This window comes from Silene latifolia, chromosome 9 (assembly GCF_048544455.1).
Source record: "Silene latifolia isolate original U9 population chromosome 9, ASM4854445v1, whole genome shotgun sequence".
Taxonomy (NCBI): Eukaryota; Viridiplantae; Streptophyta; class Magnoliopsida; order Caryophyllales; family Caryophyllaceae; genus Silene; species Silene latifolia.
In genome coordinates this window covers 15035285-15048744 of record NC_133534.1, presented here as the reverse complement: position 1 = coordinate 15048744, position 13460 = coordinate 15035285, and positions in this window count along the sequence as shown.

Sequence of the window (13460 nt, the reverse complement as noted above, 5' to 3'; positions counted from 1 at the left end):
ATGTTTGTGTAGGCGCCCGTGTCAATCAGGCATCTGTTCACCAAGTGGTTGGCTACGTCCAGGTGGACCACAAGTGGGTCGCTGTGAGGAGCGATGACTCCCTCGTAGTCTTTCTTCCCAATGGTCATATCGGGGATGTTGGAAGCAAGGGTTGCTGTGTTGGGCACAAAGTTGATGGCCTGATATAGTTCATTCAGGTGCCGTTTGTGCCTATGAGCGGACCCACCGCTCTCGTTGTCCCTGATGACGACATTGACTACTCCTACCCGCTCAAAAACGGATTTCTTATTTGACCTGTCGGCATCTGTTTTTTGGCCTCCGGCTACGTATTTGCCGAGACTTCCCGTTCGGATTAGATCTTCAATGACATTTTTCAAATGCCGGCAGTCGTTTGTTAAGTGGCCGGTGTGGCCGTGGTACTCACAGTACTGGCTCGTGTCACCGTCACTCCTCGCCCTAGGGGGCCTTTCCCACTTTTGACCTTCGTTTTTGCTCAGGGCGAAGACCTCGGCGGCAGATACGACCAGAGGGGTGTGATTATTGTACTGCTTCCGGTAGTACGGTGCCGAACTCCCCCTGGCGCCCGCCGAGTTCTGTTTCCTGGCAGACTGGCCAGACCGTGACCTATTATTGCCACGGCGTTCTTCATCCGGGTTGTCCTCCCGGTGGCTCTTCCTCTCTGAGTGCTCGGCCTTGCTGGGGCCTACCCAGGTTTTGTGGTAGTCCTCCACTTTAATGGCTTGATCAGCCAATTTCCTGGCGGCGTCCAAGGTCAGGCCGCCGCTTTTGATGAGCTCGTTTTTTAGGTCTCCCCTTGGGAGGCCTTTCATCAGCGCGAAGGTCGCCCGGTTCATTGCTCGGCTCACGAATTTGCTGAACCCTGGCGTCGAACCTCTTCACATAACTTCGGAGAGACTCGCCTCCCTCCTGTCTGATAGTCAGGAGGTCCGATGTCTCCACGGCCCTCCTCTTGTTGCAGGAATACTGGGCTAGGAACGTGTCCTTTAGGTCGGCGTAATAAAGATACCGACCGTCGGGTAGCCCCTTGTACCAACTCGTGCCATCCCATGCAGTGTCGTTGGGAAGATTCAGCACCAAACCTCATCGGGTTGCTCCCATACTGACATGTGAGACTCGTAAGCCTCGACGTGGTCGGTTGGGTCGCCTTCTCCTTTGTATGCTATAGGTGGTAACTTCAGCTTAGTCGGCACCTGGACTTCTAGGACGTAGGTCTTTGAGGGGCCGTCGACCACATGTCGAACGACACGCGGCGATCGGCTCCTCGCATTCCTAGTCCGGCTTCTCTCCTCGTAGCGAGAAGGACTTCTCCTCCGACTCTGGTGAGTCAGACTTCTTCTCCAACTCTGGCGAGTTGGGCTTCTTTCGCTCCTCCGGGGTGTGCCTCGTTTGTGCCGCGGCGACGCTGTCTTCTCACGAGTGCGAGAAGGACTTTGGTCTACCACGACCACTTTGGGCTCCTCCGGTGTCTTGACAGGGTCAGCTTCTCCCAATGCTCCGTTCAAGTTTCTTGGGGTCACATTTTGGGCCCTGGTCTCCTGGACGGTTTCCGCCGCTCTTGTCGGCGTGACAATGTGAGCCGGCGTACTCCCAATTAGGTCCAGGAGCATCTTCAGTTTTGCTGCGTCAACCACATGTCCCATGATGGTGACCTGGTCGGCAGGCAACGGGGTGTCTGGTATTATTGGCATCCCGTACTCCGGTTGAATCACTTGACCGGCGGAGGGTTGCACAACTCCAGATTTGTGGACGGTATCATCTTGGTAGAATTCGGTTTCGTCAGTCACGAATACCTCTTGTTGTTTCGACATCTTCTTGGCTTTTGGGGTGGGTTTTTTGTGTGTATTTTTTTTGTTTGGGAATGAATGTGACTAGCTTCTAGTGTCGTTTCCCCACAGACGGCGCCAATTGTTCCGGGTGTAATTCCAGAGCAAGTATTGTTACCACCCGTGGCTTGTAGAATGATGTCTTGAGTTGAATCCCTCTTGTCTTTATCGTTCCCCTCGGCCTCTCCTGCAACAATGAACGAACTGAGAGCTTGGCTTTGTGCCAAGCGTACTCACTCCGACGCTCAAGTCAGTAAACTTAGAGGGATAAGTTGTTGTTACTTGGCTAAGGATGTATTGTAGAGAGATAAGGGAGATATTACCAGATGAATAGTGATTCTTAGGTTAATTTATGGATCCTTTCCTCAATGAAGGTTGAGGAGTATTTATAGACTTTCACCTTTTGTCACGTAGTGGCCAAGTGGCTAGCAGGTGGAAAGACCGTTCTACCCTCGGCCGATGGACCCATGGCAGGCCGGCCGAGGGTCTTGGATATGAGTACGCGGATATGTGTCCCTTTGGTGGTTGCGCTGTGCCGAGACCAGTGACAGTAGATGGGTTGCATCGGCTAGACTGTATAAGTCGTTGACTTTGCTGTGGATATCCTTGACCTTGCTCAATGTGTTGACTTGGTCAGCGGTGCAGAATATGCCCCATCAATTATTAAATATTATTATAATATTATTCATTAATAATAGTAATATATTAATATAATCTAATAATAATAATCTAATAAGATATATAAAAAATAAAATATTAATATAATAATAAATAAAGTAATAATAATAATATATTAGTAATATAAATGATAACATTATTAATAATAATATAATATATTAATAATAATAACTAAAAAATAAATAATATAATAATAATCATATTAATCGGTCTAATATAATAACTTATTAACATAATAATATTAAATATAATATAAATTTAATGAGTATATTAATAAAATAATAAATATCAAATAATAACTTTTAATATAATAATATTACATATAATAATAATAATAATAATAATAATAATAATAATAATAATAAATATGTTTTGAATAATATTAATAATAATAAATATAATAATAATAATAATAATAATAATAATAATAATAATAATAAATGTATTAAATATAAAAATAATAATATAAACAATACGAATTAATTATTAATAAATATAATAGTAATATAATAAATATAAAAATCATAATAATAATAATAATAATAATAATAATAATAATAATAATAATAATAATAATAATAATAATAATAATAATAATAGTAAATACATTAATATAAAAATGATAATAAGAATATCAATAAGAATAATAATAGTAATGTTGAAATGAATCGAATCGAATCGAATCGAATCGATCTCAATCAATCGAATCCCAATCAATTGAAAAATCGAATCGAATCGAATCGAATGGAGTGAATCAATCGAATCGAATCGATTAGAATCGAAATTAAGTCCAAAAGAACAGGGCCTTATAGGTCAGTGTTAAACCAACTGAATTTTAACCGCTCTTGGATCGAATTTGAGCAGAACCGGAATGGGAAAAAGTAATGGGCCGGAATACAAAATTTTGGAGCGGTACCGGACCGAAAAATTCCGGTCCTTCGACCGGACAGAACCGGACCGGTTGGACCAGTATTTTTTTTACTTGTCTATTTACATTAACTTTATAAAGGACTTAATAATTTATAATTATAAAAATGAATAAAAATTTATTATTATCGTATAAAAACGATCATTTAAACAACATTTATAAGAATTTTATGTAAGCTACCTAAAAAGAAAATTTCAAACATAAATTTTGATATTTCGTGTCCAATCAGGCTAGGACCGGAAAAAAGGGGATATGGATCGGAATGGACAGGAAATTAGGAATCCTTGAAAAGTTGGGATTTGAGACCGGACCGAAATTTTTAATTCTGGATCGATTCGGTCTAATTTTTTGGTCTAGACCGAATTATGCACACCTTTACACCTCTAATCGTAATTGAAGTGATTTTATCGTTTTTTTTTCCATTTTCTTTACCATTTCTGATAATGAATTTACCCCTCATACCCGCCAAATCCATTCCCCCTATTCCCTAAGATATCAATGTTGGGGTTGGTGTCCTTAACAGTTAGTGCAAGGACTTATAAACCTCTAAAAGGATCAAAGGGTATACTTTGTATTATTATCAGTTGATCCACGTTTATCAATAACGGTTGGCTTGCTAGATAAGTTTGACGTTATTGTCATACAGATGGCGGTGATCAACTGGTCCCTAAAAGTCACACCTATAGGATACGTCTTGAGTGATGTGACGGTATGAAAATACAGTCATGTAGATGCCAAATTTGACTAACCAGTTAAGTTGAGTTATTTGACTAATAAATTAGTCAAAATGTGATGTTGAGATGTTATATTTAATACGGATTAAATATCATGGGCTAAAGGCGAATTAACCAGTTAATTCGTAAAATTAAATATAAGCGTTTTATATTTAATTAAATGTATATTGAATATAATTATACAATACTGTTTTGTCGGACATGTATTAATAATTCAACTAACCCGTATTATTAGTTGATGACTTAATTTCCGATAACCGATAACAGTTTATAATGAAACCGCGTCGTATACACTTAGCGAGCTATGGACCGGACCACGAGCTTAAGTGAAGAGGAAATTAAAAAGCCCATGAGGCTCCCTCTCCACGGTTTTGGCCGAGCCATCCAAAGACAAAAGGAGAGCTTCTCCTCCTTGTCTAACCTAGTTGTTCATTTGCTAAAATAATTAGGTTTTTGGGAATTGTGCCTCCCGAATTCCGGATCTCTCATCCAACACAAACTCACACATCAATCCCCTCGATATTGCAAGGCAATTAGGGGATTATCTCTAGCACAAGGGCATTACTCGGACTTCTTGGGTGCAACGATTAGGAGGGGATCTAACTTGATCTCTCATTGCCTTTTGCACTAGGACCGAAGGTTATTTCTATAATTTTTATCGTTTTCATTGTTAATTTCGTTTCATGACTATAATCTACATATAAATTTTGCGTTATAATCCTACAATTAAAGGGTATTATACGGATAATAACCTACAAGTGGTATCAGAGCGAGGCCACGCAAATTTTTTTATGTGATTTTCATCAAACGATTTTTGAATCGATGATTTTGTTCAAAAAAATTGTCTCGGCTGCAATTTTTTTTTACTCGGCACATTTTTTTTGTCTCGGCAATTTTTTATGTTGCTGCGTTTTTTTTTGTGAAGGGATCCGTGTCTAGTTTACACGGTTGTGATTTGTCTTGTTTTTCATTTTAATCTTTGCATATTGCATTGTAATCGATATTCATTGCGATATAAATAAGATCCGTCAAAATGATTGCATCAAATTTCGTGTGGCAAAGTTTTTTTTATCTCGAAAATTCTGGAAAACCGTGCCTCATGTATCACGGCCTGTTTTTTTTCGTTTTTGCATTGATTTGCGTGCCACACAATTTTATTAGATCGTTCGATCTCTTGTTTTCGTGTTGTTCTTAGCGATTTGTTGTTTTAATCGATAATTACAACAAGATGTGAAGAACATGTCAATTGTATTTTTATTTTAATCCGGATTAGAGTAAATTGCAATTGTGTTTTTATCAAACCGTTTTGTTTTGATCTTGTTTTGCTCACGTATTGAGCCGTGTAAAAAATTTTTTTTTTGCCTTTAGAGGCTCTCGGCATTTTGCCCAATTAAAAAAAAAAAAAAAAAAAAAAAAAATTTTTTTTTGGCCCCTGGTACTGTTCACGTACAGCAGTACAGAAGAAAAAAAAAAAAAAAAATTTTTTTGTTTTTTTTCTTCGGCCCTTTAATGCATAAAACGTTTTTTTTTATGCTCTCGCTTGATTAGTGAAACGGTTCACCCACGTAAAATAAAGTTACTTTAACATGATTTATTGTAACGGATTATCTCGGATTAAAATTAACTTGACTAAAGCGGTTTTGTCATGTAATTTTAATTATCTTTGGTGGTTTGGATAAAAATTTAACATAATTACGGAATTATGTCACGAATAAATTTAATTTAGTTGATGCATTTTATTTATCGTTAATTTTGAATGTTTTGAATGGCTTTTATTACGTATTTATTATATTTTGCAAACGGTTGTAACTTAGTGTGGCCTTAGTAGAACGTGTTACCGTAATGATGGAACACGGTCTTGGTTGTATTTTGAGATCTCGTATCTCCATTTTATTTCTTTTAATTACAGTTTTTATTTAGAATGTAAATAGGTTTATATTTGTAAATTTTAATTGTAATTTTTGAGAAGACTAAAGATGGAGACCGGAGCTCACTCCCGCTACATGGATAAAGATGGAACACCAAGACAAGCTTTCGGGTCCAACGGTGGATTCCAAAGTTGTATATTTGTTCTTTTTACTAGGATAGGCCACACTAGGAATTTTTATTTACGTATTGCATTCATTTATTTATTTTATTGTAACGATAGTATGCATCATTTTCCGCCTAAAAACCAAACCACCTAATTATTGCATGAAAACTGACACATATAGAGGTCACGAGTTAGTTTTCATTGACATTCTCATGTCACTCGATTTTAAGCCATCACCTAAATTAATTCATTCACGCAGACGCTAGTTATTCGTTCACTTAAAATGAATTATAATTAAGTTGATGGGATCTTCCTCGTATAAACCAAAATTGAGAACGGTCTTTATAGGTCAAACTCCAATGAGTCCCTTCTTCGTCGGTAGGCATACTATGACCCCTTCTACGTCGGGTAAGTTGGAACCGATTGACCTATTTTATCTCAACACTATGGTCACTCGTACGATCCTGTGACTATGGTGGACTATAGATAGGATTTACGGAAATCTATCGACCAAGAGTTCTTCCGGAAGAATTAGCTAAACAGTTGGCTTATCAATTTACAGAAATTGAGTCTTGGGATCACTTGTATCATTCTTGAGGGAGATCAATTATGCAAGTGCGAGAGTCTACATGTTTAAAATGAATTTTAAAATAGACTTAAATCACCTCGATGAGTTGCTTATTTCGTTTTGTTTTTCTTTCTTTTTCAGTGTAGATCACGATTTTAAACTGCTAAACATCAAATGGCTGGTTCAAGTGATAACCCAATGCCAAGTGCCACATTGGACCGTGAGTCCTGGCTTCGGATCTTCATGAATCGGATGAATCGGTCTACTCGATCAAGAATGATGGATCCAACTTCGCGGACGGGAGGCGGCATTACGGAATCTGCCGCCGCGACGGAAGCTCAAATATCTCTTGGAGCCCATCCCGGCAAACCCAGGTCCCACGGCTAGAGCTGCTGAAATCGCCAAGTTTAACGATTTCTGCATGGAAGCGGATGCGATTAAAAACGTACTCAGTTTTGCAATGGAACCCAATTTGCAGAAACGCTTCATAGCCCATGGTGCAAACAAGATTTTCACCACGCTCACCAAGGAATTCTCGAAAGCACCGAGAATCGTGACCTATGAGCATACCACTCGCTTCTTTGATGCGAGACTCCAGAAGGGCCAACCGGTTAGCCCACACATTCTCAGCATGATTGAGAATGTCGAGAAACTGGAGACCTTTAAATGTAACATCAGCGAGAACATTGTTATCGACCGCATTCTTCACTCACTCCACGATGGTTATTCGCAATTTAGAGCGAATTACTATATGAATGATCTGAAGAAGACTCCCCATGAACTGCACTCCCTCCTCGTACAGACCGAGAAGGACATGAAGTTCAGTGGGAGCATGAAACAGGATGTTCTCGTTGTGTCAAATAAAGGAAAGGGTAAGGGCAAAGCTCAGGCAAACCTAGCAGTAGGTAAGGCGAAGTTCAAGAAGTCAGGCTCAGGTAAGAGTGGTCCTGGTGAGTCGAGTAACTCATCAGGCGCGACAAAGAGCAAGAAAGATAACATGGAATGCCATCACTGCCACATGACTGGGCATTGGAGACGCACATGTCCTGTTTATCATGAGTACTTAAAAGCAGGTCGTGTTAAACCTGTTGGTATGTCTTCTTCTTCTACTTTTATTCATATGATTGAGATTAACCATGCAAGTTACGGAACTTGGGTACTAGATACTGGTTGTGGTTCTCATCTGTGTAATCATGTGCAGGGGCTCCGAAACATCGAACCCCTCGTAAAGGGTGAGGTGGACCTGCGTGTTGGGAATGGAGCAAGAGTAGCTGCCATCTCAAAGGGGACATATGTGATCCAGCTTCCTAGCGGATTTGAGTTATGATTATATGATTGCTATTATGTTCCTAGTCTTTCAAAAAACATTATTTCAGTTTCTGCACTTGACAAACTTGGTTTTTCATTTGTAATAGAAAATAATACTTGCATTTTCTCATTACACGATATGATTTACTGAAAGGCGGTCTCCATGAACGGAATTTATGTTTTAGATCAGACCACGGAAATATTACACGTAATGAATAAAAAGTTAAAGGTTGGTGACAAAGATCAAACGTATCTATGGCAATCGCTGCGTATGGGACACATTAATGAGAAACGCGTAAAACGGCTCATCAAACATGGAGCTATCTCGGCCTTTGATTTTCAATCATTTGGCACGTGTTAATCATGTCTCATCGGTAAGATGACTCGGATTTCCTTCAAAGGTGTTGGAATGCGCGCTGCTGACCTATTAGGGCTCATACACACGGATGTATGTGGTCCTATGTCAATCACCGCACGAGAAGGCTATAGGTATTTCATCACTTTCACGGACGATTTGAGTAGATATGGCTATGTCTACTTAATGAAGCACAAAAGTGAATCCTTTGAGAAATTCAAGGAATACCAAAATAGGGTACTGAACCTATTGGGTAGAAAGATAAAAACACTGCGTTCGGATCGTGGTGGCGAGTATCTTTCTCACGAGTTTGATCATCACCTCAAAGACTCGTGGGGATTGCCCTACGTTAACTCCACCTGGAACACCTCAATTGAATGGTGTGTCCGAACGGAGAAATCGAACTTTACTTGATATGGTTCGATCCATGATGAGTCACACGGTTTTACCTGATTCATTATGGGGTTATGCTCTTTTGTCGGCCGCTCTAATACTTAAGGCAAAGTCCGTCTAAATCTGTTGACAAGACTCCATATGAACTATGGAAGGGAACGGTCCCCAACTTGTCCTTTATACGGGTTTGGGGCTGCGAGGCTTATGTCAAGTGGAGACACGAAGATAAGCTCGGCCCGCGATCGGTCAAGACATACTTTATAGGTTATCCTAAAGGATCACGTGGTCATTACTTTTATTCGCCAACCGAACAACGTGTTTTTGTTGCGGCTAGTGCGACATTCTTAGAGAAGGAATTTCTCGAGAATGCAAAGAGTGATAGAACCTTCGACCTGTCGGAGGTTCCAGAACCAAATACCGAGCAACTATTGGAGGAACCTATTCCTTCAATCCCGGCTGCGGTTAACATTCCTGAGGAACCTAGGAGGTCGGGAAGAGTCTCTATTCCTCCGGACAGATACATCGGTATGGTCGAGGAACATGACATAGATGACGTTCTACTCTTAACGAGTAGTGAACCCGCAACCTATAAAGGTGCCATGACCGATTCGACTCAAAGCTATGGCTTGAGGCCATGCAATCCGAGATGGACTCCATGTATGAGAACAACGTGTGGGATCTTGTTGACTTACCTGCTAAGGTTCGTCCCCTTCAATGCAAATGGCTTTACAAGATAAAGCATTCTGTGAAAGGTCAACAAGATATCTACAAAGCACGACTAGTTGCTAAAGGTTTCACCCAAGTGCCAGGTTTGCACTACGATGAGATTTTTGCACCCGTAGTCATGTTGCGTTCCATTCGGATTATCTTAGAAATTGCCGCTTTTCATGACTATGAAATTTGGCAAATGGATGTGAAAACCGCCTTCTTAAACAGCTTTTTGGAGGAAAAGTTGTACATGGTACAACCCGAAGGTTTTATCGATCCAGTACATCCTAAGAAAGTGTGCAAGCTTAAGCGTTCCATTTATGGACTTAAGCAAGCATCAAGGAGTTGGAATCATCGCTTCGACCAAGTGATTAAAGAAAATGGATTTACTCGATCGGTCGAGGAACCATGTCTTTATATCAAGTCGAGTGGGAGCAAGATTGTCTTCCTAATATTGTATGTCGATGACATACTCCTGATTGGGAATGACATACCTCTCTTAACTTCGGTGAAAGTATGGTTGAAAAACCATTTCCAGATGAAAGATCTGGGAGAGGCACAAAGGATTCTAGGCATCCGTATCTATCGAGATAGATCACGACGGATGTTATCTCTCAGTCAGGAGTCTTACATAGACAAAGTCCTAGAGAGATTCAGCATGACTAACTCCAAGAAGGGGTTCCTCCCGATGGCTCCAGGGGTGTATTTGAGCAAGTCTCAGGCACCAGAGACACCGGAAGAGAAAGAGCGCATGACAAGGATTCCATATGCCTCGGCTATAGGATCAATCATGTATGCCATGATATGCACACGTCCGGACGTGGCATATGCATTGAGTATGACAAGTCGATTCCAACAGCAACCAAGTGAACCACATTGGTTGGCTGTCAAGAACATTCTTAAGTACCTCCGGAGGACTAAAGATTGGGCATTGACTTATGGAGGCGATCAAAAGCTATGCGCAACCGGTTACGCAGATGCTAGCTTCCAAACGGATCGAGATGACTCGAAATCTCAGTCTGGATTCGTTTTTACTCTTAATGGTGCTGCAGTCAGCTGGAAGAGTTCGAAACAAACTGTTACAGCAGATTCTACGACTGAGTCCGAGTACTATGCCGCGTCTGAAGCAACAAAGGAAGCGATGTGGATGCGTCAATTCTTACATGGACTATCAGTAGTGCCTAGTTCGAATGACCCGATCACCATCTATTGCGACAATAGTGGTGCCATCTTCCAAGCTAAGGAGCCAAAGTCTAGCAACAAATCTAGACATGTACAACGGAAAGCTCATCTAATCCGGGATTACGTGGAGCAAAAGGAAGTAGTGATAGAAAAGATTGCTACTGATGATAACATAGCAGATCCTCTCACTAAAGCATTACGACAAGATAAGCATGAAGGGCACGTTAATTCCATGGGAATCAAACGTGTTCCTGAGTTGTAGTACTCTTTTATGGATTAGATTCATTCTCTTTTGTACTCTATACGACATCATCGTTTTGATATTATATATATATTTTGTTTTTCATGTGGAATTGTACGACAATTTTGAACACCACAAAGTGAACTGAACAAACATTATAGTTTTTAGTCCTTAATTGCCCACATGAGCTGATAACTCTGGCAATTATTCTGTGACGTTGGTTGATGGTGGGTTCAACGAGCCATAAGTCAACCGGTTGACTGACCAATCACAGAGGCGATTTATACGGATATTTCGTAGGACACCATTGTGACATCGACGTGGAGTCCTAAATGTTTTATAACATTCGCTGCCCGGTCGTGGATAGGACTTCCATGGTGATCCTAAGAGTCGATTCTTTTGACTATCGACTGTCTCTTTAGACTACGGCAGATTTTGGGTGACTTTGGTTTCTTTCTCACGGTCATCCGTAACAGGGGGCCAAGTAGATTTTTTCTTGGTCATTTCATGTTGTGCTTAGATCGGAAGGAGTCGAGTTGAAGGAAATATTCAGCCTTTATCGTGCTCGATATTTCTCGGGGTCACTCGAGGAGTCAGAATCGAAATGCATGTCCATGCTCGAATACGGATTCGTTTTATCAGTTAAGTTACTCTCTAGTCGGGGAAACCACTCTTGATACAGATCGATTGTAAAATACGACCTTTGTGGATCCAGATCTGCAAATTATTTTACATTGAGTGGGAGAAATTTTAAATGAATATGAGAATCGGTTATCGCACATACACTTGTACGGACAAGTGGGAGTTTGTTGGAGCTTGTGTCCTCCAGTTAGTGCGGATAACGTCATTGCACATACACTTGTACGGACAAGTGGGAGCTTGTTGGGGTTGGTGTCCTTAACGATTAGTGCGAAGGACTTATAAACCTCTAAAAGGATTAAAGGGTATACTTTGTATTATTATCAGTTGATCCACGTTTATCAATAACGGTTGGCTTGCTAGATAAGTTTGACGTTATTGTCATATAGATGGCGGTGATCAACTGGTCCCTAAAAGTCACACCTATAGGATACGTCTTGAGTGATGTGACGGTATGAAAATACAGTCATGTAGATGCCAAATTTGACTAACCAGTTAGTCTGAGTTATTTGACTAATAAATTAGTCAAAATGTGATGTTGAGATGTTATATTTAATACGGATTAAATATCATGGGCTAAAGGCGAATTAACCAGTTAATTCGTAAAATTAAATATAAGCGTTTTATATTTAATTAAATGTATATTGAATATAATTATACAATACTGTTTTGTCGGACATGTATTAATAATTCAACTAACCCGTATTATTAGTTGATGACTTAATTTCCGATAACCGATAACAGTTTATAATGAAACCGCGTCGTATACACTTAGCGAGCTATGGACCGGACCACGAGCTTAAGTGAAGAGGAAATTAAAAAGCCCATGAGGCTCCCTCTCCACGGTTTTGGCCGAGCCATCCAAAGACAAAAGGAGAGCTTCTCCTCCTTGTCTAACCTAGTTGTTCATTTGCTAAAATAATTAGGTTTTTGGGAATTGTGCCTCCCGAATTCCGGATCTCTCATCCAACACAAACTCACACATCAATCCCCTCGATATTGCAAGGCAATTAGGGGATTATCTCTAGCACAAGGGCATTACTCGGACTTCTTGGGTGCAACGATTAGGAGGGGATCTAACTTGATCTCTCATTGCCTTTTGCACTAGGACCGAAGGTTATTTCTATAATTTTTATCGTTTTCATTGTTAATTTCGTTTCATGACTATAATCTACATATAAATTTTGCGTTATAATCCTACAATTAAAGGGTATTATACGGATAATAACCTACAATCAAAACCCGCCTCTCATTCTCCCTCCACATCACTAACACTAACACCAATTACTAACAAAACGGTTTTATTGGCACAACTGACATTCCCCACCCCCCCTCTCCCCCACCCACCCACCCACACCGACGATTCAATCTTCGACACGCCCTACGACGATGAGTCCGCCTTACTACCACCACACAACCTTAGTTGTTCTTTCCCCTCACCCTTCAAAATTGGAAACCCTATCGTATAACCACTGCACAAAAGTGCCTATTGTATACTTGATGCATTCTAACTCAATTCCAATCCCCCTAAAATTTCATTCCCCACACTCTATCCAAGTTTCCACCTCGATTCCCCGCCCTAAGTATAAAAAATTATCCAACCCAACAACTATGCAATGGTATGAATATCAAAATTCATACCTCCCAGGTATCAAACTCCAATTCATTCCATTCCACTCTTGTTAGGGATGTCATTGGGATAGGGTGGGGGTGGATATAGGCTTCCCCGTACACGCAAAGCAATTCTCATACCCGTACCCGCACCACCACCGAGGGTGGTGGTGGTGGTGTTGGTGGTGTTACAAGTTTCCATTCCCGTACCCGCCCTGACGGGTGGAAATCTAGACCCC